At 36.9% G+C, this 27,722-nt stretch overlaps 1 long non-coding RNA gene across 1 annotated transcript; it reads left to right on the forward strand.

Moving 5' to 3' along the window:
• LOC103103379 (uncharacterized) lies at nucleotides 1-27,605 on the forward strand. Its single transcript, XR_471287.3, has 2 exons — nucleotides 1-239; nucleotides 27,403-27,605. It is a non-coding gene; the product is annotated as an uncharacterized LOC103103379 (long non-coding RNA).
• Nucleotides 27,606-27,722: the final 117 nt, after the last annotated feature.

The raw sequence follows: 27,722 nt of genomic DNA on the forward strand, positions 1-27,722 counted from the left end.
TCGGCCTCGTTGTGTAGTGATTTACAGGGCTGAAGTACCAGCCACCTTGCCAAAAGCCTTTGTTGAGCCTGACACTGGAACTGTCCCTGTAGCACCCAGACGTTATATCCAGGGCTGCTCTCTGCTGCCTCTTGACATCTTCCCTCCAATTTGGAAGATTCCTTTAACTTTGACGCAAGGACTCCTCAGTACATGATTCTTCTCTGAAGAAAAGTTTCTGCAATTTGTCTACTTCAGAGGTAAGTGGCTTCTTGTGCAGATCTAATGGCAATTTTTGCTTCCAAGAATCGTCCATGGGGACTGTGTGCAAGCTCTCCACAGTGCTTTGGCTATTGGGAACACACAGTAAATATTAACCAAGAATGACCCGCGTGGTGTAATCACTACGCCTACCCATGTTCTCTCCAAATTGATTACTGCCTCAACTAAGTGTTTAAAGACTTGCAATTGTTCTTGGACTCCAAAATGCAGTGAGTGAACGTTTCTACAAGAGGATTCCCAAGTGTATGGAATTGTTTGTGATTTAATTTTGTGTACCAATGAAGGGGGAGTGCTAAATAATGCAGAAGAATTAGTATGACAAACACACCTTCCAGAACTGTGAGGCAAACTTCAAATTAGTGAATTTATTCAGATGTTTATTTTGAAATATTTTCAGAATTTCAACAAATACATCACCTGGAAAGAATACATTTCGTCTCATTATATTCATTCATGCCCAGATGGAAAAACATGAATGTTTTTGTAATTGTTAGAGCTGGGTGCTGCGTAGGTGGACACGTGGGGGGATTTGGGAGGTATGTCACAACTCTCTTCATACCTAGAGGCTGAGGAGCAGAATCAAACCCTTTTGGGTCTTTAAAGGCAGAAAAAAATGGCCAGGAAGCTCTGAGATTTTATGTAGCTGTACTACTTGATATTGTAGTTCTAAACAAGCATTTAGACAGTGTGAAAATTTCTACATCATTTCTTAAAAAGTAATATAATTTAATGTTGTGATTAGAATTTAACCTTTTCAATTTAGGTCTTGTTACCTTCTATCTTTTTTTTTTGTCTCCAGAGAAATAGTAGAATTGTGCAAATTGTTTAAACACAATGAGAGCCCAACCTTTTCTATTTCTGCCACCACTTCTGCCCCAACATCCCATATTGATTTCAGAAGAAAGCCTTCAGAATATATTAAAGATTAAGCTGAGTTTGGTATTAGTACTCTTAGCTACCAGTATTTCCAGCAACCAAAGGAACTTTCTTAATGGATCCAAAAGATGGACGGTATTCATTTATATCATTTTCCTTTCAAGTAGATTTCCATTCTTTCCTTATATTTGACTTTATGACCTAAAGAGTTTGTTTTCTTTTTTCTATAAGATATCTTTAGTCATAATGTGAAAATATTTAGAAATTGAACTTAATTTTGAAATATCCTCCAATTGTTTGAAAATGAGGCTTATGAATTTGATAAGTACCAACATTTTATTAAGTATATTTCCATCCTGAACATTGTTTGGCGAGTGTCACTTCCTTTCACTTAAAAGATAATAGATTATTTTGGGACAAATAATTGATGGTGTAATTACTGGCTTTGAGGAAATATGCTCATATACAGCTTAATATACTGGTGTATATTATGAAGACTGCAGGGACAGTGTGATATTATAGAAAGATCACTGACCTTCAAGGAGCTAGATTCTATTCTTGACTCTGTGACTAATTAGTTGTGTGACCGTGAGCAAATCTTCTTTAGGCCTCTCCTTCTTCACCTATAAAATGGGAATAACTTGGAACACACTTGTCACTCAATTCCATCTCTTAAAATCCTAAACTTCCTTCAGATTTCAGCTCAAATGCCATACCCCACATCAACTTTTCTGATCCACAACTTCTTGTTTATTTCTTCCCCTTCTCTATTTCCTTTGTGTGTGTGTGTGTGTGTGTGTGTGTGTTTGTAGCTACTTCTTTATGTATATCTTATTTTCCAGATTCAATTCTGGGCACATAGTAAGCATTTAATAAATCATTTAATAAATGATTATGTGTGCTTTTTATGATTCATTTCTATTTTTAAAAAATGATTGTTAATTGATTTATATAAAACCCCTTGAGGTTGGGAATTATTTACTTTTTTTTGTTTCAAAGCACATATTAGGTACTTTATGAATATTTGTTAATTGACTGATTAATTGATCAAATGATAATATTTGCAGAACTACTAAAGAAAGGCATAAGGATACAGTGAAGTGGCTCAGTAGATGGATAGCCAGACCTATAGAAGGAAGGTCCTGGGTTTACATCTGACCTCAGACACTTCTTACCTGGGTGACCCTGGGCAAGTCACTTAACTCCCATTGCTCAATCCTTACTATTCTTCTGTCTTGGAACCACTACACAGTATTGATTCTAAGACAAAAGGAAAGGGTTTTTGAAGAGAGAGACAGAAAAAAGAAAGAAAGAAAAAAAGAAAGAAAGAAAGAAAGAAAGAAAGAAAGAAAGAAAGAAAGAAAGAAAGAAAGAAAGAAAGAAAGAAAGAGAAAGAGAAAGAAAGAAAGGAAGGCATGATATTATTATCATCACTCTTATTCTAGTTGCTTAGCCATCCTGATATTCCTATAGAATATTATCATGTTTTAGCATAAATGTATTTCTCATAGAAACATAGTACATAATATATAGGTTATGATTAATCACAATAATAACTAATATTTGTATAAAGGTTTAAGATTTACAAAGTGCCTCATTTGATCTCAAACTTTTAAAATAGCACTAACATTCTTTCTTTGTGCAAAATAGCCTTTGCTGTGTTCTTCAAAAAGCTGTTGGTGTTGGAGGTGTTTTTTTTTTAATCTGAGCTTCTAGAAGGACTATTGGTGCAAAAATAACTGACATACTATTGCTACAGCCCTAGATTTAAAGTAAACATTATTTTCATCAAAAAGAAAACCAGTTATTTGCATTAAGCCTCTGCACACCTAGGTGTCGGAAGGGTAATTAAAGGGGCATGTGCAATATGTCTGCAGAACCTGAAAACCAAGATAAGTCTTATTTTTGAGTCTATTGCTTGATTATATCTTTTCTCATCCTTCCACTTTTATTACTCACTAAATGAAAAATGAGGTTAAACATTTTTTAACAAGTTCTTGCAGTTGGGCATTTTTTATGTAGCCACAAAGGTACCCTTTATTTTTTGAAGTTTTATAGAAGTATCCTCAACTTTGTATAACTGAAGTTTCTTTTGAATCAGGGCATTTAGAATGATTTTCCAGTAGGGAGGAAGTATGGTGTAGTTCAGGGATAGGAAACCTTTAAAAAATCATTAGTCATCATTGATCCACAGAAAACTTCATTCAAAAAATCAAAAATATCTGCAGGTAGACATGCAGGTACTTTATATCAGTGACAATCAGGATTAAGTTTTTAAAAATAATTCCCCATTGCTGATCTAGTAGTGAGGAACAGACAGCTCTCTCTCTTTCTTTCTTTTTTTTTGTCACTAATATGTTACAAGAACTCAGGGAATTCACACCACATTCCTAGGTTTCTGTCTACAAAATAAGAAAAATAACACTATCATATAGGAACAGTGTCATGAATTGTAAATGTCTGATGGTTGAATATGTTGAAAACTAGAAAGAAAATATGAAATATAAATATATGCAGTACCTTATTGCTGACCAAAACAGAAAACAAATGGTAGAGTTTAAGGATGTGAAACTGTGAACACAATGAGTAAGACTTATTTTCTTATCATAACAATTGTGGTTTGATAATTATGTTAAGCAGTTAACAAGTTTTTGAAAATATCTAACAGGGTGGGGTGGCTAGGTGGAACAGAGGATAGGGTTGGGAGGACCTGGATTCAAATTTGACCTCAAATACTTCCTAGCTGTGTGACACTAGGCAAGTCACTTAATTCCCATTGCCTAGCCTTTGCCCTTTTGTTTAAGAGTTGTTACTAAGCAAGAAGGTAAGGGTTTAAAAAAAATCCCATCTATTATTGACTTCCTTGGGAAGTACCAAGGTTAGGCATATTCCAATGCTTATAAATTGGGGGAAAATGGACATTCTTTTTTTTTTCTTTAATAAACAGTGCATATTAAGGTGATTTGGGAAAGTTATAAATTCACAATATTATTCATAATATTGGTATTTTATACCTTACAATTTTCTATCAGAATAGAAATCTTCGAAGAAAAGAGACACTAGAAAAAGATATTTAACATTCACTGTGTTATATAAAAGGCTAGTTGTTAATGCCAATTAAATGAAAATGAAATAGATCTCACTTGACTCTCCTTATAGGGATGCACAATACGATAGAAGAAAAGAAAAAAGAAACTCATGCGTGTTTATCTTAATTTAAATATTTAATTTATTCATCATTTGTACAATTTTCTGTGCATTCAAGTGCTGTTTTCATGTTCTCATAGACTGCTTATAATGTGGAATCTTTTTATGCTTATGTTTTTCCTCCCTAACAAGATCGTCCATGGGAGGCCTGAGAATGTCTTGTAATCTTTAATAGTCCCTCATGGTACCTTGAACAAACACAGTAGACTCAATAACTACTGATTTTTTTTAGAGTAAACTAGAAAAAGTCAAGGATCCATCCATATATCTAATTGTACAGTGATAGCACATCACCATGTAAATATGAGTGCTTAATAAACTCTTGGTGAATTTGATGAGGAAACACAGAGTGTCAGTGTCAATTGAATATAGACTTCTTTGGATCAAGGACTGTTTCTTTTTGTGTGTGTTTGCCTAGCTTAGACCTTAACAGATAGCAAACAATTACTAAATGGTCGTTGATTACTCGATTGATTGGTATCCCTCTTGACATTTCAGTTTACTGATTTTTTAAAAAAACTCTTACTTTCTGTCGTAGTAAGGACTCCAAAACAGAAGGACAAGAGCTGGGCAAACAGGGGGAAATGATTTGCTTGGGGTCTCATGTCTGTGAAGTATCTGAGGCCAGATTTGAACCCATTTCCTTCCAAATCTAGGTCTGGTTCATTTTCCGCTGTGCTATCGAGCTGCCCCCACTGATCTTAATTATGAGTGTAATGGATGGGAGGTCAGAGAAGTTGGATTTGAATCCTGGCTTTACTAATTTATTTTTTTATTTACTAGTTTTAAAAATATTTACTACTTTATTACCTATTTGACTTTGGGCAGATCACACTCTTTGGGGGATTCAGTTTTTCATTGTTAGGGCAGGCAATTAGACTGGAATTTAGCACAGTGCCAGACACATAATGGTTTTTAATCATGTTTGTTGATTGATTTATTGATTTGTAGCTTTATATACTCTGGGGGTCCTTATCCCAATCCTTCCTCGCTCTGTAAGTTGAGTCCCCAGAGCAGAGCTGCTATTACCCACTTGGTGTTCTAAAATTAGTACTGAAGGATTGGGATTGTTTTCTCTTACTCTGAGCTCAAGCAGACATTCTGCTGTATTCTTTCCATTATCAATCCCCAATGATTAGCTCCCCAGTTTCACTTAAGGAAAGGACACCAGGGGCTGCCAGGTGGCCCAGTGGATAGAGTGCCAAACCTGAAATTGGGAAGACCTGGATTCAAATCTGCCCTCAGACACTTCTGGCTGTATGATGTTGGGCAAGTCATTTAACCCAGTTCACCTAGCTCTTGTCCAGAAGTCTTAAAGTTGTTACTAGGACAGAGAAGAAGGGTTTTAAAAAATAGCATCAATTAGCTTTTACAAAAGAGTACATTTCTAGAAGCTATGACAAGAAAGCAAGGACAAATCATTCTCTGGCCTCGGGGGGGAAGTGGGCTCAAATTTAGAGCAGTTACAAAACATTCATTTTTGGATGCTGCTTTGTGGATAGACAGTCGCTCCCTTGCTTGAAGAGTCTGGCATCTTGGTGACGGGATGACTCCAATGTTAGGGCAGATGTAAGTTTCTTCTCTAGAACATGCTAGCAGATCAGGCTCTGGTTGCAGCTCTACAAACCTATGCTTAGGATCGATTCTAAGACAGAAGGTAAGCACTTAAAAAACCCTATATTTGGGAAAGCAATTCAGTCAAATAATAGTCATTTTATCAATGAGATGTCAGACAACTGGTGTTATGAATTCCTTGTTGAGTGGGTAAAATGGCTAAATTAACCAGAAGTTTTGAAATCATGTCATCATAGTTTATGTTTTAAGTTAGTAGGGATTTCTTTTCAATTATTTATTTTTCCTTGTTTTCTCCATCCCCCTTTCCTTCCCTGTCCCCTGCATTAGCCAAATTAGTTTGGTCCTAGTAAAATTTGTCTCCTTGGGTTTTCTCACTCTTATATTTATCTTGTCTCTTGATTTATCCGTCTCCTGGGTCTTTAGTTGTATAGAATACACAATTTCAAAAGCCCCTTTCCAGTCAGTTTGTTCTAAAATGCTACATTCTTACAGTGCTTATACTTGATATGGATATTATTTGAGTTTATACAGGCTGGGAAATGACTATTATCTCAACCTGACAGTAAAACAGTTGATTACTTCTTGAAGTACCTCTTTAAATCAAGAATATTTCCAATAAAATGTCTTTTAAAATTCCTTTTAATCCCAGAGCATACTATAGTTAATCAACTTCAATAACTGGCTTCTTCTGTTACTCGACCAAAGGCTAGAATGCCCCTTTTCTTTTTTTCAGTATAGCTCAGAATTGGAGATTACATATGAAATGAACAAATGAAATAACTATATGATCTGCTGGCCAATGATTGGCATAATTGGGAGTGTGAAGCTAATTCTGTCTGTGGCACTATGTGACCTTGGATAAGTCACAATCTGCCCTTCTATCAATTTCTTTTCCCAGAACTGAGGGTAATGGAAATGCTATCAGAGTATACTTATAAAGTCAAATGAAAGCTTTGAATAAAAATTGCTTATGAAAATACAAAGTATTATCATAAGATGTGAGCTATGATTCCCCATTTTAGTAGTTTATAATTAAATAAGAAAGCTAAATTGATTACAGTTGAAATGACTGAAAATCAAGGTGAAAATTCCAGTGCTGCTTTGATGTTTCCACTGAATGAAGTCTTCAGTTTTCTGATAGACAAATAATTGCTCAGTTTTTCTATTTTTTTTTGTTTTTGTTTTTTATTTTTAAGAGGCTGAGAAATTCCTCCAGCAGAATTATAGCACTTAGAGCCCAACCCTTTAGTAATTATGCTGGCAGATCTTTCTTGGAATATATCAGGAGTTTTCCTCATATTTGTGCCGAAAAATTGGATCCAGTCCTTGACTACAGAAAATAGGTCTCTGACTTTTAGTTTATATGCCTTATTGGGAGCCAATTTTTATCAGTATTGAAAAATAACATTTGAAATTGAGTAAAGATGAATGCATGAGAATTATGGATTTGAAATTCAAAGATCTGGATTAATCCTATGAAAGTCCGGTAGGTATAACTCAGCTGACAATGGATATGATCATTCTCTCCCCCTACTTACTTAAAAGGATATTTTGTTGACTTGGAGTCCCTAGAAAAAAAGGAACCTTATGAAATAGTTGAGGAGTTTTTCTGATTATGAATGTAAATGTGATTCTTTCTAGCATAGAATAAGATATATAATTTACACGTGGATTGTAAATTTTTTTTCTTCTTTGAACTTAAGTATTTACAACTTTTAAAAAGTTTAATGCCTTTTGTTTTTACAAAGTTTTTTTTAAGCCTTTTTTTTTTCCACCTTAGAATCAATACTATGTATTGGTTCCAAGACAGAAAAGTGGTAAAGGCTAGGTGATGGGAGATAAGTGACTTCCTCAAGCTCATACAGCTGGGAAGTGTCTGAGGCCACATTTGAACCCAGGACCTTTTGTCTTTAGGCTTGGCTCTCAATCCACTGAGCCACCAAGTTGCCCCCTGTTTTTACAAAGTTAATGGGCATCATAGCATGGATGAAAGACTAAGAAAAAAGAATGAGAAAGATCAGTCAGATAGGAAGAGAAATAGGAAAAATTAAAGTCATACAAACACCCAAAATCCAGACAGAAGAAAATGATCAGTCATGTCAACTACTGCAGAAGTCAAGAAGGATGAAGATTGAGAAAACATCATTAAATTTCACAATTAAGACATCACTGGTAACTTGGAGAGGATGGTTTCAGCCAAATCAGAAAATCTGAAACCTCATTACGGAAGGTTTAGATGAAAGGGGAATTGGAGGCACCAAGCAGAGAAGGTTCTTCAAGGAATATAGTTGCTAAGGGGATGAGAGATGTGGGGTGACAGCTAATGGAGATTCCACCATCCTAGGAACAGGTAAAGGTTTTTTTTTGAGGATGAAGAGACATAGGAGTGTGTGTGTGTGTGTGTGTGTGTGTGTGTGCAAGCAAGTAAAGTGGATGGATTTAGATAAGAGATTGTCGGGGCATAGAATTTAGAGTGCATGTAGAAGATTTGGAGTTGTCTAGAAAAGGGCAACTCTTCTGATGTGAAGGAGTAGATAGAGGTGGAAGATCTGCTGTAAGATGAAGGGGAGGAATGGGATATGCTTAGTAAATGTCCTTAATATTTTTAGTAAATTAGAAGCAAAGGGGTGCTATGAGATGTTTGAGGAGAGAAAAGTCTTGGAACAGGTGCTGTGTGGAGAGATATAGCAAGTCTATTAGGGATGGGTAAAAAATGATTGCCTCCCACTATAGTCAGATAGAGTCACAGAATTAGCAACTGGCTGCCTACATATAACATATCTTCACTTCTGTCTAGAGAATCGCAGAAGCTTAGATCTAATACTGACAAAAGACAAACTTGGCCAAGGTGGCACAGCTAAGGTCAAATGAAGGTGATAACCAAGGTCTCCTGAGGCACCCGTTTCCTCAGATACCCATAGAAAAGTAAGATAGGTGGATGAGGATAATTATTGCACTCCAGGGAGCTTGATCCATGGGAAGCAGGAGTATAATGGCTAAATGAAGGACCATTCCACCCCTCTGTGCATCAGAGAATTGTATTCTCCAACCATTAACTTTTAAGACTCTCAATAAACCATCTTGAATCTACTCCCTGGAATATCAGGCCAGATATCAGTAGTCCAATGTCAATGAAACATTCCATGGGTTATACATGCATATGTGTAAAAAAAAAAGGTTTTCTTCGTGTTGGAAGAGAGCTTGTAAATAAGAATCAGTGCCATGGCACCATGAACTCAAGGTGTGTGAAAAGACCAATATATACACATATGACATTGTTGTACACATACAACATTTGTCCTTTGGCTTGTGATTGCTGTCTCTACAGAACTTGGCACTGCCTAAGGGGGCACATTCCACTTCTTCCCTCTAGTTTTCCTGACACCTGCCCCCTTTCTTTTTTTGTATTCTCAGCACCTAGCACCTAGTAGGGGTTTAATCCATTTTTTGTTGTTGTCCAGCTCTTCATGACCTTATTTGGGGTCTTCTTGGCAAAGATACTGGAATGGTTTGCCACTTCCTTCTCTAGATCATTTTACAGATGAGGAAACTGAGGCAAACACGGTTAAGTGACTTTCTCAGAGAAGGCTGCATTTGAATTCCAATCTTCCAGATTCCAGATAGAGTGCTCTATTTACTATGCCACCTAGCTGTAAATTAATTAACCTAGGTCTGATGGGTGCTTGCCAGCCAAATGTGCTTTCTGATGTAATTTTCCAACCATCTACAGCTAGGCTTCATGATTTCACTGTGTGATTCTGTATACCCCTTACAACTTGTATTTGAACATGTCAGAGAAACTAGGAAAATACAAAGAGACATGAAAATATTTTGAAAATAGTATGAGAAATACATATATTAAATATTTAAAAATCAATTAATACATCTGTCATGATAATGAAAATAAATTCTATTTTTACATAAAGTATATACATATATCTTTGTGTATATATGTATACCCATAGATATATACATATACACACATGTATATATCAACTTTGTCAGATAATGAACCCAGCACAATTGCATCCCAACTCATTCTGATATTGCAAACAACTGAGTTTTCTACCTCTTAGTAATATATCCATTAGTATTTGTTCAATGCTAGTAATTGTTCAATGAACTTAATGGCACTTACGTTACTTGAATACAGAAAATTTCCAAAATTCATGTAAAATTTAAAAAAAATTCTTCATCAAGATGACAATACAAGAATACCAGCTCGTTAAACTCAAAGCATTTTGAAAAATGGGCATAGTGTAAGGTGCTGAATTTTCTGGCACTTAGTGCCGATTTTATTTCCAAGATCTCAGCAAGGTACAGGGGAGTTGCTAAGAGGAGCTGGCAATTGTGAGACTTATTGAGACTTTGGCTTCACTCACTTTATCTATCTTTCACATTCAGTTCCATATTCTGGAGTCTGCATACAACAGGACTTTGTATCATTGAGCTGTAAAATCAATAGTTTTATAATGATAAAGAAGCATTGTAGCTCATTGCAGTTGGTGTCAGCTGAAAATCTCTGCCACTGCCAAACTCAGTTTTATGTTTAACAGGTTGAAAAAGACCATGCAATAGAAGCTTTGAGGAAAATATAGAAATAGAAGCCAAAAAAAATAGCTGTTGCCAAAATTTCCAGCTGAACTCTTTTACTAAGAATACTTAAATAGTAAATCCAGGGATTTGTTATTTTAAAGACAGCTAATAAAACACAATAATTATAATCCTCATGCCCGTGGCATCACAGATCCCAGTTACCTTTCAGAAGAAGATATCCTATTTCTTTCTTGGCATGAACCTCCACTTGTAAATCTGAGAAATAGCCCCTGTTGGATAGACTTCTTTAATAGTAAGTATCCTGGTCACAAAATACCAAACAATTAGTAACACACACACAATTTTTTTTCAGATTTTATTTTATTTTATTTCCATTTGAATAAGTTTATTTAGTCAATTTAGAACATTATTCCTTGGTTACAATAATCACATTATTTCCCTCCCTCCCCTCCACCCACTCTTCCCGCAGCTAACGCACAATTTCATTGGGTATTACTTGTGTCCTTGATCACACACAATTTTTTTTATATCAATGATGCCTATAACTTTCCCTTTGAATATTCTCAAAGTTGTTAACAGTTCTAGCTTGGGTTCTATTGATTTTTGAATCATCTGAGATGGCTCATCCATGGCCAAAACTTCCCTCTAATGATGCTTTGAGAATATTGTACTTTATCTATGGTCAATAATAAGCATGTATTAGTAAAGCACCTACTATGTGCTAGGCACTGTGCTATGTCATGCTTAAGCCTACAGCTCCCTGCTGATGAAATCTTTTATTTCCTGGCCCAGTGGTCCTTCTACAATTCTTGCTACAACTTCATAGGATGGGACAAAATGGGGCGTTCCTTTGTTCATTAACCAAAGGAATGGGTCCATGAGAGCAGTTTGTTCCACCAGGCCATGAAGGCAGCTGAAGCTAGTTCTGTGGAGTGCTTGGAGCTTGATCAAACATCAAAGACACCGAGGTCATCCACCATGTCTGGGGCTGTCGCCAGGTGTCCTGACTTTTGTCTTGCCACTGGACTTTGATGACTCTTGAAGAGACAGTAAAACTGAACACTTTGTCAGTTCTGCCTCTCTTCTATCCAGTTCATGTGCGAGCCCTCTTCAAAAACAAAGAATAAATAACAAAAACTCTTTCTCACCTTAAAGTGGCCTTCAGCTCTTGCTTATATACTATGAGTGTTACCAGAAAGGAGCCTCAGGATTCAGTTTCACTATAAACAAGGCCAGATTTTTCATCTTAGTTTCCCACTATTGTTAAACAAGGAGCTTCTCTTCCAGGGGTTAGTGCTTTAACTACTGCTCTACTTACCGTGTTTTTAGAGGCTCATGTTGAATTTTAAAACAGCCTTTAAAACCTCTCACTTGCTTCCCATAACCCTTATTATTTATTGTCTTTTTTTTTCCTCCTATGTCCTTTAGGCTGGTTCTATGGTTTCCTAGGTTGGTTTCCTCCTCTCTGCCTATCATCCTTTGGGAAACCTAAGAGTGAATCATACCAACTACTTAATGTATATTCTTTTGTGATAAAAAAAAATACTTAAACCTGAAACTTGAAAGGAAAGAAAATCCCAAATTTACCATTGACTTGGATCTTGAATTCCCATCAGCATATGCTGCCTTTTTCCAGATCTCAAAAGACCTATGTCCCAACACTATTACCATTGCCTCCAAGATCCTCTTCCTATGGTCAAGAACTACCCACCAAGAATTTATCTCTGCCCATCTCCATAGCGTTCTGTTTCTCCATCTTTTTAAAGTGGTATCTCAGAGGGAAGTCTTGAGTCAAGGGTGTCTCTGGGAGAATGTTAGGGCCTGTATCTTCTTACACAGGAATGCTTTTAGATATGCTCATAATTGTATTTGTCAATCTTAAAGACAGGATAATTTTAGAAAATCTGCCTAGAGCTGAATGAAATTAAACTGAAGAGCATCTCTGGCTCACTGACCAAGAGATTCCTGATTCCTAGTGAATCAAGTATAAATCACAACTGAATTTACAATTATCTGGTGAATTTAGGTTATATAGAAGAATCAGATAATTAAAATCTAAAAAAGTAGATTAGAATATGTGGACTTGGCCTCTGAGAATAAAATTAGTCAGTGCCTAGTGTAGGATAGTTACTCAGTAAATATTTGTTGATTGATTTTTATTTCTGAACAGGTCTTTTTTTTTTTTATCTTTTCATACCACGACAGTGAAGCACCTTGAAAGTGATGCCATAGTATCTGTAACATATACTTTACAGATCCCGATGCCAAATGTCAGAGGCTTAGGGATTGCCAATCCCCAGCAAACACTGAAAGGTGAATAATATTGAAAGTCAGGAGGTAATGTCTGCTCTCCTCCTCCTCCTCAGCTCTCCTCCTCTTGGGGGCTTCTTCCTCCCAATGCATAAGCAAGATTGACTTCCTGAATGAACTTGATAGTAACATTAGCTAAAGAAATCTCCCAGTGCAACAGTAGGATGAAGAGCCCTGCCAATTAACAGCTTTGGAAAGGTCCCCATTAGCAGTCTGGGAGGGGGAAGCAGGGAGAGGAAAGATTTTCCTCTGCTCCCAGTGGACAGGTCCAAACATCACCCATGTCACTGCTGACTATTCTTGGAAACTTTTTTTTAAGGAAAAAAATTATAGCCACTGACTCAACTGATTGGAAGCTTATTGATGTGCATCAGTGCGGTTTCTTTTGTCATGGAGAAGTTATCAGTAACATTAAGTGCTTTCAAATATTAGACTACATGACCTCTAAGTGTCTTTCCAACTCTAGGACTCTCCAAGGGTTTAGATGTTCTAGTAGAACATTTCTAGTAGAAATAATGAAATAAACTTTGACTTCAGGTAGTGCTAATGGCACTTATCAATGTTAACAATGAACAATTCTCTGGAACCTGTTTCAGTGCTCCTAAGCAGTTTTTTGGTCCTTTGAAAGAAAAGCCCATGGTCACTGCTTTCTGCCCCCACTGATTTCCCCCCTTGTCAGAATTCTTGGGTCCCTTGTTTCAATTGCTGCCACCAAATGGAAGTCCACAAGGGGGTGCTCTTGCCTCTTCTATCCCTTGATTTTTTTTTTTAATATGAGATTTTTATTACAACCTCCTCCTTAAAAATCTGTTATTCAAGCACACAAAAAAGCCAACTTGACTACAAATAATGAGATATTCAGGGTGGAGAAATTGAATTTAAAAAGTCTCAAGTACAGTTTTCTTGACTCATGGATTTAGGAAATCCTATTTTACCTATGCCATATCTAATTGGGTATTCTGTTCAGCCTTGTTATTTTTGGGGTGGTGGTGGTGGTGGTGGAGATCTGACTGATCTACTCTGTAGGGATGTGCTCCTTGCCTTTGTTTTTATCAGTGAATCATTCTATCACCTTCTTTTGTAATTTCTCAATTTATAAGCTTTGTGTGCTTTACCATTTTGCTTCTTTTCTCTAGTCTTGGATCCTTTCTTCTTCCATTCTTTCCAGATTTCTGCTGTCTTTGTCCTTGGACCAATGGGTAGTTTCAGCTCCTCCTTATTCAGCACAGGTTTATACCATCATTCCATCTCCAGCCGATAGGTGTCATGCAGTAGAGTTTTACATGTCATCTTGTAACATAATAGCTTTTACAGAAATCTGGTCACAATTAAGTGGGAAACCATATGATACAATGGAAAGAACCCTGAATCTGGAGTTGGGAGACATGAGTTCAAATCCTAACTCTTCCATTTACTATCAGTGTGACTTTAGGCTAAAAGCTTTGATTGGTGTCTCTAGAACTGTACAATTATGTGCAAAAAGAGGTTTGGACTAAATGACCTATACCATTCCTTCCAACTACAATCTTATGGAAATTTTAGGAGGGATGTGGAGACATAATTTAATATGATCTTTGACTTCAGTGAGGGTGTTGAGTCTTATAATGCTATAGGGGAAGAGTCAGAAAGTGGTGTAAACATTAAAGAATGACTTTTCTCTATTGGTAAAGATAAGTATCAGATGGGTAGCATATCTCTTTCCAGGTAATATAGTTTTGGTTTTATCCCACTAACAAGGAAGGCAAGATAGGAGTTACTGATCATATGGAGAAAGTCTTCTTGCCCTATACAAATCCAAAGTAAAGACTAGGAAATATTTTAGCAAGAAATAAGTGCCTTTAAAATCCATTTTCTCTGAAGGAAGTACACAGCTTGCTTAGCTTGTGTATTCTTTTCCTACTGCAATGATCAATTTGATTCTTTTATCTGTTTGCTACTGTAGGCGGCTACTGAAAATGGAAGCAATGCATATCTTAATCTCTTTATGTTCTAATAACACTGCTTTTCTGGCCACCCATTCAATCAAGTCTCCCCCTACTGCATTTCACACATGGATTAACTCAATCATGCAAATTAAGTCAAGCCTAAAAGAAATCAGGCTGTGGGCAAATAAGAAACATTTTTTTTTAATTGAAAATATGGCTCACAGTAGTGACCCTTCTTCAGAATACCATTGCTCATAGCTCTCAGATGCATCATTTCTATGAGTAGTTAGTGTTGGTGAAAATATTGTGGTCTTGTTAAAAAAAAAACTCTTGAGATCTAAGAGATAGAGGGTTTCCCCCACCCCATGCCCCATTTTGAAAGAAAGGTTTATTAGGGACCTGAAATTGACATAACTTATTTTGGGAGATGATGAGTATATGTATAAGCTTAAAAAAAATTTTTTTTAAGAGCCCATTGAGACTACAGGAGCAAGACATTTCAAAACAGGCTAGTCTAAACCCTTTGTTTGTCCTTAGTGGGAAAATTTCCAGTTTGATTTAGTCTGTGTGGACAAATAAGGAACCTCTAAGGGAAAAATTAGTATAATTTCTTACTTGCCAACCAAATCTCTCTGAGGACAACTGGATCTGCACATTTATGATAGTTCAATTTCAGACCTCCTTTAGCTAAGAAATTTAGGCAAGGGAAGAAATATACATATAAGGGTTCTTCATAACAGTGACTGAATTAGAAAAAATCTCAGGATAAGCATCATCCATAGTCCTCTCTTTTAAGTTTAGCCCCTATGTAAATGATTGATTTCCTCAATATTTCTGCACCAACCAGAATCCATACAAAATTCACTACTTCCCTTTCTCCAGGACAGCTCTTCTGTTTAGTTTTAGAGCCGACTTTATAAATTTTAGAGCTCAGAGGGACCTAGTTTATATGCAAAAGAATTACTGGATCATGTTCACCAATTAGATTTTTACCCCTTTGCTTAAAATCTTAAAAGTTCTCTATTTCCTACTTACTGGATTAGCTAGGGGACTGTAGGGCTTGGAATCATGAAGAACTGAGTTCAAACCTTGCCTTAAACACTAGCTACCAGACCCTGGGAAAGTCATTTAATCTGTATTTGTTTCGGTTTCATCATCTTTAAAATGGAGAGTGATAGTCCCTATCTTTCAGAATCAAATCAGATAATACATGTACAGTGCTTGGCACATCATAAATATTTAATAAATGTATGTTTCCTTCTTCCTTTCTATTGACCAAAGCCTAAAACCCATAGCTGGATATTAAAAGATCATCGCAATCTGATATTGTTGTATATTTCCAACCTCACTTCATATTATTTTCCACTAAATCGTTTATATTCCATCCAAACTGAACTACTTTCCCCATTACCACTATCTCTTCCCCCATGCACATGTCCTATACTTTCCTACCTCTGGTGCTTTTGCTCATACTCTTTCGTTTACTTTTCCCACATTTTTGACTGTTAAAATCCTTCTCCAAAGTCTGGTTTAGGAATCATCTGGTCCATGGAGACTTTTTTGATTATCACAGCCATACATGATCTTTCCTTCCTCAGACCTCATTTTGTGATTGTTCAGTCGTGTTCAATTCTTTGTGACTCTATGGACTGTAGAACTCCAGCGCTGCCCGTGAAGTTTTCTTGGCAAAGACAGTTGGAGTGGTTTGCCATTTCCTTCTCCAATGGATCAAGTTAAACAGAGGTTAAGGGATTTGTCCAGGGTCAGACAACTGGTGTGTGCCTGAGGTCAGATTTGAACCCAGATCTTCCTGACTCTAGGCACCATATTCTACCCAATGAGCCACCCAGCTGTCTCCAAGACTTCACCTAGACCCTGTCATATGCATTGAAGGTCTATATATTTTTTTTCATTATGGTTCTATGTATATAGATTTTATACTCTCAACTACATCAGCTAGGTGGAACATTGTATAAAGAGTATCATAGGACCTGGACTCAGGGAAATCTGAGATCAACTTCTTCCATAAATACACTCTGTGACCCTAGACAAGTCATTTAATAACTTTTAATTGCCTCAGATGCCTAATCTGTGAAATGGGCATGATAATAGCAGGTTGTTGTAAGCATCTGATGGGATAATATTTACAAAATAATTTGTAAACCTTAAAGTGCTATGGAAGTGCTAGCTTTTATTATAATTATCTTAATCTTTTCAATTGCCTAGCATAGTACTCTGCATAACAGATACATAAATGTCTGTTGAATTGAATTGACATGTGAAAATATGATCCTGACCAACAGCACAAGTTGGAATGTCAAGGTTCTGACTCTGATTTTGCAAAAGGAACCTCAGTCCCTTGACACATGGAAATCCTTGGATTTGGAATTCAAGGACCTGGATTCAAAACCTGACACTGCTTCCTACTTACTACCAGTGTGACCTTGAGCAAGTTACTTTCTGGGCCCCGGTTTTCTTCATTTCTAAAATAAAGAAGTTGGACTATAAGGCTTTTTAAAAGTCTTTTCAAGATCCAAATCTATGTTCCTATGATCCCAGTATGGCTCCTAAATTTCCTTACCCTATACTCCGGCATGCTGTCCCCTCAGCACTCCAGAAGCTTGAATAATATGAAAAAAAAAGTGATATACCTATGGATGTTTCTACAATTTTTTGTTGGGAAATATGTATAATCTTACATTTTTTTTACTGCATCTGCTTTAGGATTGCTGCCTTTCGTGAAGAAGGCTATAGCTTAAAATTCTCAAATGTCATCCATTTTGGTCTTTAAATAGATTCACGTGCCACTGACCATTACAGTAGCCTGGCATAAAGCTTCCACATCCTTCTCTCCTATTAGGTGATTGGCAGCATCCTTTCCCATTCAAAATTAGAGAAAATACCAAAACACAGCAGTAATCTCACTTCTAGGGTCTTGTTGAAACTCTAGACACATATATTTGACAGATACAACAGAGATTAATGAGCCATGACCAGAAGTTTGATTTTTCTGTCAAGTGCTCCCATCCGTTTTTAATAAACAGAAGAACAACATAAACTCCAATGCCTGCTCTCTACTGTTTAAAATGGAGCAGGTTGCTCATGGTACCATGTGTGTTGTGCTGAGTTATGATTCTGAACTCCTGACAAATGTTTTGATGAGGCCCCTTTGTAGGCTACTCTGGTGATTGGCTTTGCTCCCCAAGTTTTGTTTCTTTGAGTCTTTTCAGTGTGGACTGCTCAGTGTTTTACCAGTGGAAACTGTCAACTGTAATATGGCATTTACGACGAAATGACTTCAATTGAGTGTCATGGGTGCATTATATGCTGTGTAAAAATGCCAAAATACCCACTGTTTGTCTTTTAAAGCATGCTGTGCTCCCCCCTCCCCTCAGAACGTAAGCTTTCCTCTTTTCCCGCAAGCGCCACAAGTTAAGCCAAATTATAGAGAAACTTAAAAAGAGCAGATGGCAAGAATCAGGTACTATTCATGCCGCAGCATCTGAACATCATGGCATTCTTTCCATATTTTGACTTGACTGAAGCTTGTTTCAAAGAAACGTCCCTCCTTGAAAAAAAAATTAATTTGCTTTGTCCCATAATCACTGTGAGAAAAATAAAGAGAAGAGATTCTCCATATCATGAAAACAAGCATGAGCAAAAGAATTACTTAAAAAAATTCTCTTTTGACCTGCAAAACAAGTGACAATTGAATAAGGTCTACTTTTTGCTCCTCCATTCCCTGAGAAAGTTGCCCGAGAAAAAGGAGGCTGCCTTAAACCAGACTGACCACAGGATGTCACTAGTGCTCCATGCGAATTCTGCTCAAAGGGCATTTACCTGGTAATACAAAACTTAATTCTTAAAGAAGAAAGGTCAGAGAACATACATACACTCACCCGTATCAATTCAAGTAAAAGCGAGTCTAGAGCAGAAGGCACCCTCAGTTTCATAATGTAAAAGAACAGCATCCCTTAAAATGAAGTTGTCCTTGAGGACAAGTCGCCGCCTACAAGTGAAGCTGCCACTAAACTTAACAGACCGGGGCTGCTATTTAATTGCCCTTGAAAAGAAGTCACCCTGAAGTGGAATTAGCAACCAATACCCAATCTTTTTTTTTCCTTTTTAATTTTCAGTCAAAGCTTCCTGTGCAAATAATGTGGTACCCAATGTTTTATAAAATTGCTCCAAGCTCAAGCACCATTTTAACTGATCCAGAAACCATTGGAAAATAGAGCAAAACTAAGAAAGATGCAACTTAGAAAAGGCAATAATTAAGCTTTTCCCTTATTCCAAGAAAAGATGTTTGAATGGAATATGTAAATAATTAGCTCTATTATATTACAGACTGGCTGGGAAAATATCATCCTTGCCTGATGACTATTTAGAATAGGTAAGAATGTTGTTTTTGTTGTTTGGTCATTTCAGTCATGTCCAGATCTTTGTGCCCTAATATGAGGACTTCTTGGCAAAAATCCTGGAGTTGTGTGCTGTATCCTTCTCCAGTTGATTTTATAGATGAAGAAATGAGGTAAATAGGGTTAAGTGACTTGCCCAGTTTCATCTAGCTGGTAAGTGCCTGATGCCAAATTTGAACTCAGATCCCCCTAATTCCAAGCCTGGTGTTCTACTCACTGTACCATCTAGCTGTCCCAGGTAAGAATAACAACTCATCAAAAACATTTTGTACATTTTTTTTTACCAATTACATGTAATAACACATTTCCACTCAAGTTTTCCCAAGTGGTATGATTGAAATTATCTCCTTCTGTCCCTTTCCTTCTTCCTCCCAGTGCTGGCAGGTGACTTGATCTGGGTTATTGATATATTATTATGCAAAACATTTCCATATTGTTCACTGACTTTTTTGTACATTATTTTTATTTTTACCAAAAATGTTTCAGCAGAAAAGCAGAGGAACACGAGTATCTTGAGATTATGGAAGAGAAGCACTAACTGTGATCTCTCCAAATTTTCTATGGCCATACATTTAGGGTAGGACAGGATCTTAGAGGTCATTTAATGTGATGCTCTGATTTAATAGAGAGGGAAACAGAATCAGAAAAGTAAAATTACTTACTTGCCCTAAGTCATTTCATAATACTCATATATAATTTCATTACTATTTCTTTTTTCCCACAAAAGAAAAGTCTTTATTATTTTTTAATTAGCTATGCTATGAATTCATAGAGTGTTCTAACAGCTCAGTCTTCTTGCCACTGATTCTTCCAAAATGTGTTTCTCTGGGTAGGGCAGACGGATACTCCATTGAACCTAGGTGCTTTTTAGATTAGCCATCATCCTTTGCAGACTTTAGGAAGCTATCTCTGCTCTTATGATGTTTAATATGCTTTTTGTTAACAGCAATGCCCAGAGCACATTGAGTAATATCATAGACACTTCCAGTTTTATCATGGTAATAAATTCTGAGGCATTCCTTTCCAAACTGTACATATACCTGTAATATTTGCAATATCACCCTTATAGATTTGAAAATATACAGTCAAGAAGGCAAACCCATAATTACAAAGGGAACTAGAATGCACTGTATTCCTCTCCTCTCATTTTGTTTTAGTCATTTTGGTAAATCACTAGAAGATGGTGGCAATGACCAAAATGTCCATTTATATTTCCTTTAAAATGTGGAAAAAAATTAACATCTTAGGAGTTTGTAGAGGTTTTCACCTGTTTTTCTAAGAAATTATAAGAAAAAACCCATCAGAGGCAAATAGGGACTTTTGAGATCCAAATTTCAGCGTTGAGGCATATGCCTTGATGTGAAGTACTTGGTGCCTGGGTGAAACTTGCCAGCTTCCTTCCCAGCCAAGATCAAATTGAACCCATGAATGCTTGAGTTGGCTTAGGTTATCAAGGTTTTGCATCTATGGTGTTTCGTTTTTATTTTAGAACTTAAGTGATCCAGCCAAATCACATTCATTGAGTTCATCATGTTACTGTTCATTTTTGCTTGTGACATTCCTCAATTTCTTTTGATTTTTAACTAAGGACTCTAGGGCCTTCTCTTTATTTCCACATAGCTTCAGGATCTAATTGTCTTTTAGTTCAGACATGGATCAGAGGAACAATATGAATGTTTGGCCAATTGTTCATTGTTGTTGTTTTTTTAACCTTTGCCTTCTGTCTTAGAATCAATACTGAGCTCCAGTTCCAAGGCAGAAGAGCAGTAAGGTCTAGGCAATTGAAGTTAAGTGACTTTGGCCAATCTTTCCAAGCCTGAATTCTATTTGCTCACTTTCTCTGACCTCATCTGTTACTCTTTGTCAATTATTCCATTATCTCCTGTGCACACACATTCAGGAGGAATGTTTTCTAATGTTTTCAAGAATCATCACTGATGGGATATACTTTTCACTACTATTTTTATGTCTTTTCCCTTTTATTTGGGCGAGTATTGCCTCTTCTGGAATTTTTTAAGTCCTTACTTTCTGTCTTCATATCAGTTCTAAGACAGAAGAGTGGTAAGGACTAGGCAATTGGATTAAGTGACTTGCCTAAGATCACATAACCGATGAATAGTGGAGTAAAGCTTAGATCCCAGGTGTCTTAACTCCTAGTCCAGTGTACTTTCATACTACCTCATATGATAGTCTGACCTTAGTAATGCTACTCCTGCTTCTGTTGTTTACTACCTGTGTGATCTTGGACAAACAATTTAGCCTCTCCCTGGGAGTCTGTAAAATGAGAGAAAGGATCAGGTCGATTTTAACATCCCATCCAGCTCTCAGTCTAGGACCTTAAAATCCTAGACACTTACATAGTATTTTAAGGTTTGCAAAGTGCTTGCTAAGCATCATCTTGTCTGAACCTCATAATAACCTTAGGAAGGTGGGTACAAATACATAAACTAGTTGGTGGTAATTCTCATCACCAAAGCATCTGTGGTTTTACCAAAGGATTTTCTATGGGTTTCCTTTAAACATCAACTTCCATTCAACTCCAAGGTACATCTAGATTATATAGGGCAGATATGAGAAACGCTTGATATCAATGAGTACTCATGTCTTCAGAGAAATAAAGAGAATAAAGGAACCCAAGTCAAGTGGAATCAGGGAAAATTTCAGAGTGAAGATGATTTTGAAACTAAATTAAATTAAATTTTCAAACACTAGCATTTGTTGTCATCCCAAGTCATAGTACTGACTTTGTTTTGCCACTGGTCTTTGGTGATTCTGGAAAGGAGAGTGAGGTTGACAATTTTTGACCAATTTTTGAGCAAACCAATACACAGTATTGATTCTAAGACAGAAGGTAAGGGTTGGGCTTTTTTTTTTTTAAAGGATGAACAACAGAAAATGCATTTGTTGCTGTTGTTTAGTCATGTCCAACTCTTCATGATCCCTTTGGGGGTTTTCTTAGCAAAGATCCTGAAGTAATTTGCCATTTCCTTCTTCAGTTTGTTTTATAGATGAACGGAGGCAAACAAGGTCAAGGGACTTGCCCAGGGTCACTCGTAAGTGTCTTTGGCCAGATCTGAACTCAAGAAGATGATTCTTCCTTGATTTCAAATCTAGTACCACCTAGATCTAACACTAACTAGAACTAACATCTAACACTAGAAAAGGGGGTATCAATCAAAGATTCAAAGCTACATCAAGGAAATTTGTTATGAAACTTACACTAAGAAGTCCTTCATATGTTTGATACTGATATTTTAAAAATAAGACACTAAATACCAACATCTTCACATATACAGAAATAAAAGCACTCTTCCCAATTTTGGAAATTTTATACTAATGTAAAATTAGATTTGTCCAAATTGGCCTCCAGTTTTGAAACTTTAATTTGTCAGTTTTAAGGTATTGATGCAGGAGGAGCTTTATTAGTATTAATAGATGAGTAGCTCCTGTAATTTCAAGGTAATTTATACAGTATGAGTAAAAAAAGATGAGAGTAGAACACCATCGCCTTAACAGGAATATAACATATTTTAGCATATTAAAATAAACATAGAAAGAGACTCATATAGTTCTATAAAACTTCTTTTAAGGAAGTTTTGATATGCAAGTAAAACATTAATAATTTATGCTAATTTTGAAAAACATTTTACTTTTTAAATATTTTATGATCTGAAAAAACCTTTTTTGAAGGCTTAGGAAAAATTCATAGGATAATTAGTCATTCAACTCAATGGTTTAATATCATGAGTGGTGTTATTCAAAATACCTTATTCTATCCCAGAGGGATATATGTGTATGAAATTTACGCTGCTTCTCCTTTCTCCTAATAAGAAGAAAGTAAACACAGTTCAGTATATAAATAGTTTTCCTCGTGCACTGGATTGTCTAGATCTTTCCTTCATTTATTAGTCTCTCAGTTTTTGTCATATTCCATTTCTTAAAAATGTGTGTATGTTCTTCGGCTTGGTGGTATCCGTAAGAACAGCCCATGCAGTTTAGGTACAAGATTAACTGGCCAAAGGTGGTTACACACACATCTTGTTCTGGTGACATTCTTCATTCCTCATGCAGAGAAAGCGGGTTGGATGTGCTTCTTAATGGTTTCTACCTGTTTTGAGCCTCCATAATGTGTTACTTTTTGTGCTTGATTTGCCTAGGTTCCTTACTAGCAGAAAGCACATGATTTATCATAGACATCAAAAAGCACAATCCAGTGACTTCACTGGATTCTTAATTCCCCTTTGCATGTGCCTGGCTTCCTCTGTGTGGTGCTATTTAATGATGGCATATTCAGAACTAAACACCCTGCCTTGTTTCTGCGCCTTTCTTAATGCACAAACCCAGTACTTGTCCTGCACCTTCTCTTTTCATTTCATCTTTGGGTTGTTTTCCCGAATTCTTCTTCTCTTTGGCCCCTATTACCGGGGAATTTTTCTGACACTTCCCCAGCAAAAGAAGAATGGGGTGGGGGGTGGTGAGGGGGAAGGAGGAGTGGAGGGATAGAGGGAGGAAAGCATTAGTGGGAAGGGCTGGCTACCTTTGATGCCATTTCCAGTGTGATTCTTTGACTAATGAGCAGGGGATACTAATGAACAGCAAGGCTGGATTTCTCCTTTTCCAGAGACTGAGCACATTACCCTCTTGGTCTCCACTAGCCTAAGGGTAACAAGTTTTTTTCCCCCAATGTATGACTTCTGGCTTATAGTGCAGCATGCAGTCTTGGTGCCAGTGGCCGTGAATAACCTTGCTTTTTTGTATATTTATTATTGGAAATTTCTCCATCTCCCGGTTCTTTCCACCCCCCTCCCCCATTTCCATTCTCCCCACTTCCCTGCCCATTGTGATGTTTCTTGAAATGTTTCTCTCTGTCTCTGTCTCTGACTGTCTCTCTTCTCTCCTCTCCTCTCCTCTCCTTTCCTCTCCCATCCTTACCCTTTTTCTCTCACTTTCTCTTTCCCCTTTTTCCAGTTCTGGAAGCATTTTGTTTCTGTAATGCTTTCTGAGGCTGGTGCTGAGTCCAGATCCTTGGGGGCTTTAAAGTTGAATTAATTATTAAACAGGAAGGGAGCTGTGCTTTCAGCAGGTGCCAAGTAACTATACTTAAACTGCAACCTGGCACTGTTTTTCCCACCCTTGTGCTGTGGTTTGCTGAAGGCAACTGGAGATTTTTATTCTAGTTTTAATCAAGCATTTCTGTAAGTTTTCAGGCAGTTAAGATTTGGCAGCAAAGGACTGGGAAGTCAGTCTTCATCACCTCCTGACCATGTTGGCAGGATCTTTTTTTTTCCTCTGCTCCCAATCAGCAGAGATACTTTTTCAAATCATGAATCAGTCCGAAATTGCCCACTTCCCAACTTCCATCAGAATAACCAAAATGGTCTTTGGGCAATAGAAAGCAGCAAACCAATAGCTGGTTCCATCAGGGTCTGTTGTCGTTTAGTTGTGTTCGTTATTTCAGTCATGTTCAGCTCTCCACAATCCTTTTGGAGTTTTCTTGGGAAAGTTACTGGAGTGATTTGCTATTTCCTTCTCCAGCTCATTTGACAGATGAGGAAACTGAGGAAAACAGATTTAGGGACTTGGCCAGGGTCACCCAACTAGTAAGTGTCCTGGGCCAGATTTGAACTCAGGAAGATGAATCTCTAGTCCCAGCCCTCTATCTATTGTGCAGTCTCTCAGATACCTTTAAAACAACTAATTAATCAAATCCTGGCTGTTGAGAATTCTGATCTGCAAACTGGCAAACCGGAACCATTTTTTTCTTTTAAAAAAAATCAATATTCCCATTTCAATTTTAGAACAACCATGCCCAAAATGTTGATGTCAACAATGAGTTAGCCCAATGAGGAAGGATTAAGGACATTTCTCAGACTCGTAAGACTAATCATCAATGTTTTTCAGAACTCTATTAACTCATTTAGGCTTATAGGACAGCCTCTCTTTCCATGGAGTTCCATTGACATTATTTATGGGGATTCCCTCAGTGATACATGGGGACAACAAACCCTGTCTTTTTGAAGGGAAACACTCAGCTTTAGTTTCTAGGTAACAAAATATTGTTCCTAAACTACACTGAGAAACTACCACCCTGCCCCCATGCTGTGCTATCAATTTAATTTTTAGTTGGCTCCTGGCTGAGGAAGCCGGACCATATTGTAGCAATGCATTTCCCAGTCTCATATGACTGGTTTTCCACAGGAAGCTTAGTAGGAAGTGTGCTGAGCTTCATTAAGTCTCATCCTGTTGCCGAAACAGTGGTGGAGGCTGTCAGGCTTGTGGGGTGGGAAGAGTTAGCTACGTGCAGCTGGTTACGTGGGCAGGAGCGTGAAAATTTCTTGAGAGAAAGAGAACAAAGATTTGGTTAAAAATTTGGATTCACACATATAAATTTGGATCTGAAAAGAAGTGAGTCCAACTGAAACAATTTTACCTCACTCTTCACAGTTGGGTTGTGACAAAGTCTGCATGTGAGAAACTTTCCAACACTGAGATGCAACACAATCAGAGAGCTAGCTGTCTTTAAAATATGTTTGGAAGCCTCGTGATTTTACATCTATAAATCATATTTATATATGCATATATGATTTAATTATATATTTTCTACTCTTTAAAAATTTAATAAATTTATACTGTTGACACGTTAGCTTGAAAAATATTTTAAAGTAAAAATGTAAAGTTGGGAGAAGGGAATGATGGAGTCTGGGTGTTAAATATAAATGTCCTTTTTTTCTGGAAAAAGAAATACGTATTCTCTCAGAAGATTAGGTACATAGATCATCTCTAGCTATTGGATATGATCTTTTCCTCCTGTAATTAATTACCATAAGTGATGAGCCAGAAATGAAATGGTAAATTCATCCCAATACACGGGTCTTTGTATTTCAACCACACCTCGATCTTTTTCCTTTTTTTTTTTAAACTCCCCGAGTAGTTGACTTTTTGCCTAACATATTCATCTTTAACCTGTGTTAAAATCTGTATGAGATTCCCATTCAGGATATTTACAATAGCAATACTGGAACCATTGCCTTTCTTTACTCTAAAGCAGGGGTTCTGAAACTTTTTTGGGTGTCATGGATCTCTCTGGCAGTCTAGTGATGCCTATGGACACAGAATAATGTTTGTAAATGTAGGAAATAAAATACGTAGGATTACAAAAGAAATCAATTATGTTGAAATACAGCTATCAAAATGTTTTTTTTTTTTTTAGTGTAACTTCATAGACCCCAGGCTAAAAATTCCCACTCTAAATATATGCAATAAATTGAAAAGTTAGACTAAAAATGACATATTTCTCATGTGCTAACACTTGAAGAGTACTTTATTAAACACCAGCAGCATGTATACCATTTCAATTGACTCCTTATTTTCCATTTTTCTTTCCAGATAATGTTATTTTCTGGAGTGGATTTTAATTAGAATATTTAAGTGATAAGATTTCTAGTCTTTGACCTGATAATTAAGCAAAAGGTCCTAGTAATTATTATTTGGAAAAGAGTTGATTCAAACTCCCACACACGTAGAGGTAGACCCAATTTGCAATAGTAATAGTAGATATTTAAATGATTGCTTTGTCTTTAACAACCTTTCTCTTTGGTTTACTTAGTGGGAACCATTAAAAAATACCTCCGTTTAATTAAAAGTAAGACTAACCAGCAATTTTTAAATGCCCTTGAGAGGGAGAAAAAAGTGACATTAATAAAAAGAATACCAGAAAAGCACACACAGACACACTTAACCTTAAACACCATTCATGTGACCCTATGGTCCATGACAACAAAAAAATGAGCTCTTTCTCAATGCCAAAGCGAGATTATCCTGCCCTCCTTGTGCTCACCAGAACGTGGTCTTAGATAGCGATCTGGTCCATTTCTGTCTAACTTGAACCCAACAGGATCCCAGAGGATCACTTAGGTTATTAAGAATATTATTAGGAGCGTCTCCACGCCACCTTCACAATGGCTTTGGTGTGTATTTCCCAAACATTTGCACCAGCCTCTGCTAGTCTTGGGCATTGCTTCTCTGCTCTGTGAAAAAGCCTGCATTCTTGGGTGAGTGCTAACATGTCTGCGTTTCTGCAGGTGTATGAGTTGCAGCCTTAGGCAAGAATATCCATGCCTTCCCCAAAGATCTCAGAGAGCTTCTGCAGCCCAGATGGTTCCAATTTGAGGCCTCCTCTCAGTGATGTAGCTGTATTGAGTTTCTTCCCTGAAACCAACAAACCCTGCTTTAGCATTTTGCTTGGATTAAAATATTTGTCCCTTTTTTCACAGGGCAGAAGAAGGACTCCTGAAGCCACCAAAGGAAGGAAATCATTACAGGGTTCTACTGAAGTAGGTCATGTGCTACAGCTGCTCATAGTTTAAGAGGAAGAAACATGGGACCTCAAACATGGAACATGACTCTTTCAAAATGCTTGAGAGCAGCCCAAGAAAAACATCCTCAGAGGCTTATTTAATAAACATTATCTATAATAGTCTCAATGTGTGCTCATGTTTCCTTAGGAGTTTGCACCTACTTCCCAGAGCTAACGAGATTCCAAAATAGAACACAGAATAATTTAATGAAGGGGATTTAATAGTTTGTGTTAAAG

This window comes from Monodelphis domestica, chromosome 8, assembly GCF_027887165.1.
Source record: "Monodelphis domestica isolate mMonDom1 chromosome 8, mMonDom1.pri, whole genome shotgun sequence".
NCBI lineage: Eukaryota > Metazoa > Chordata > Mammalia > Didelphimorphia > Didelphidae > Monodelphis > Monodelphis domestica.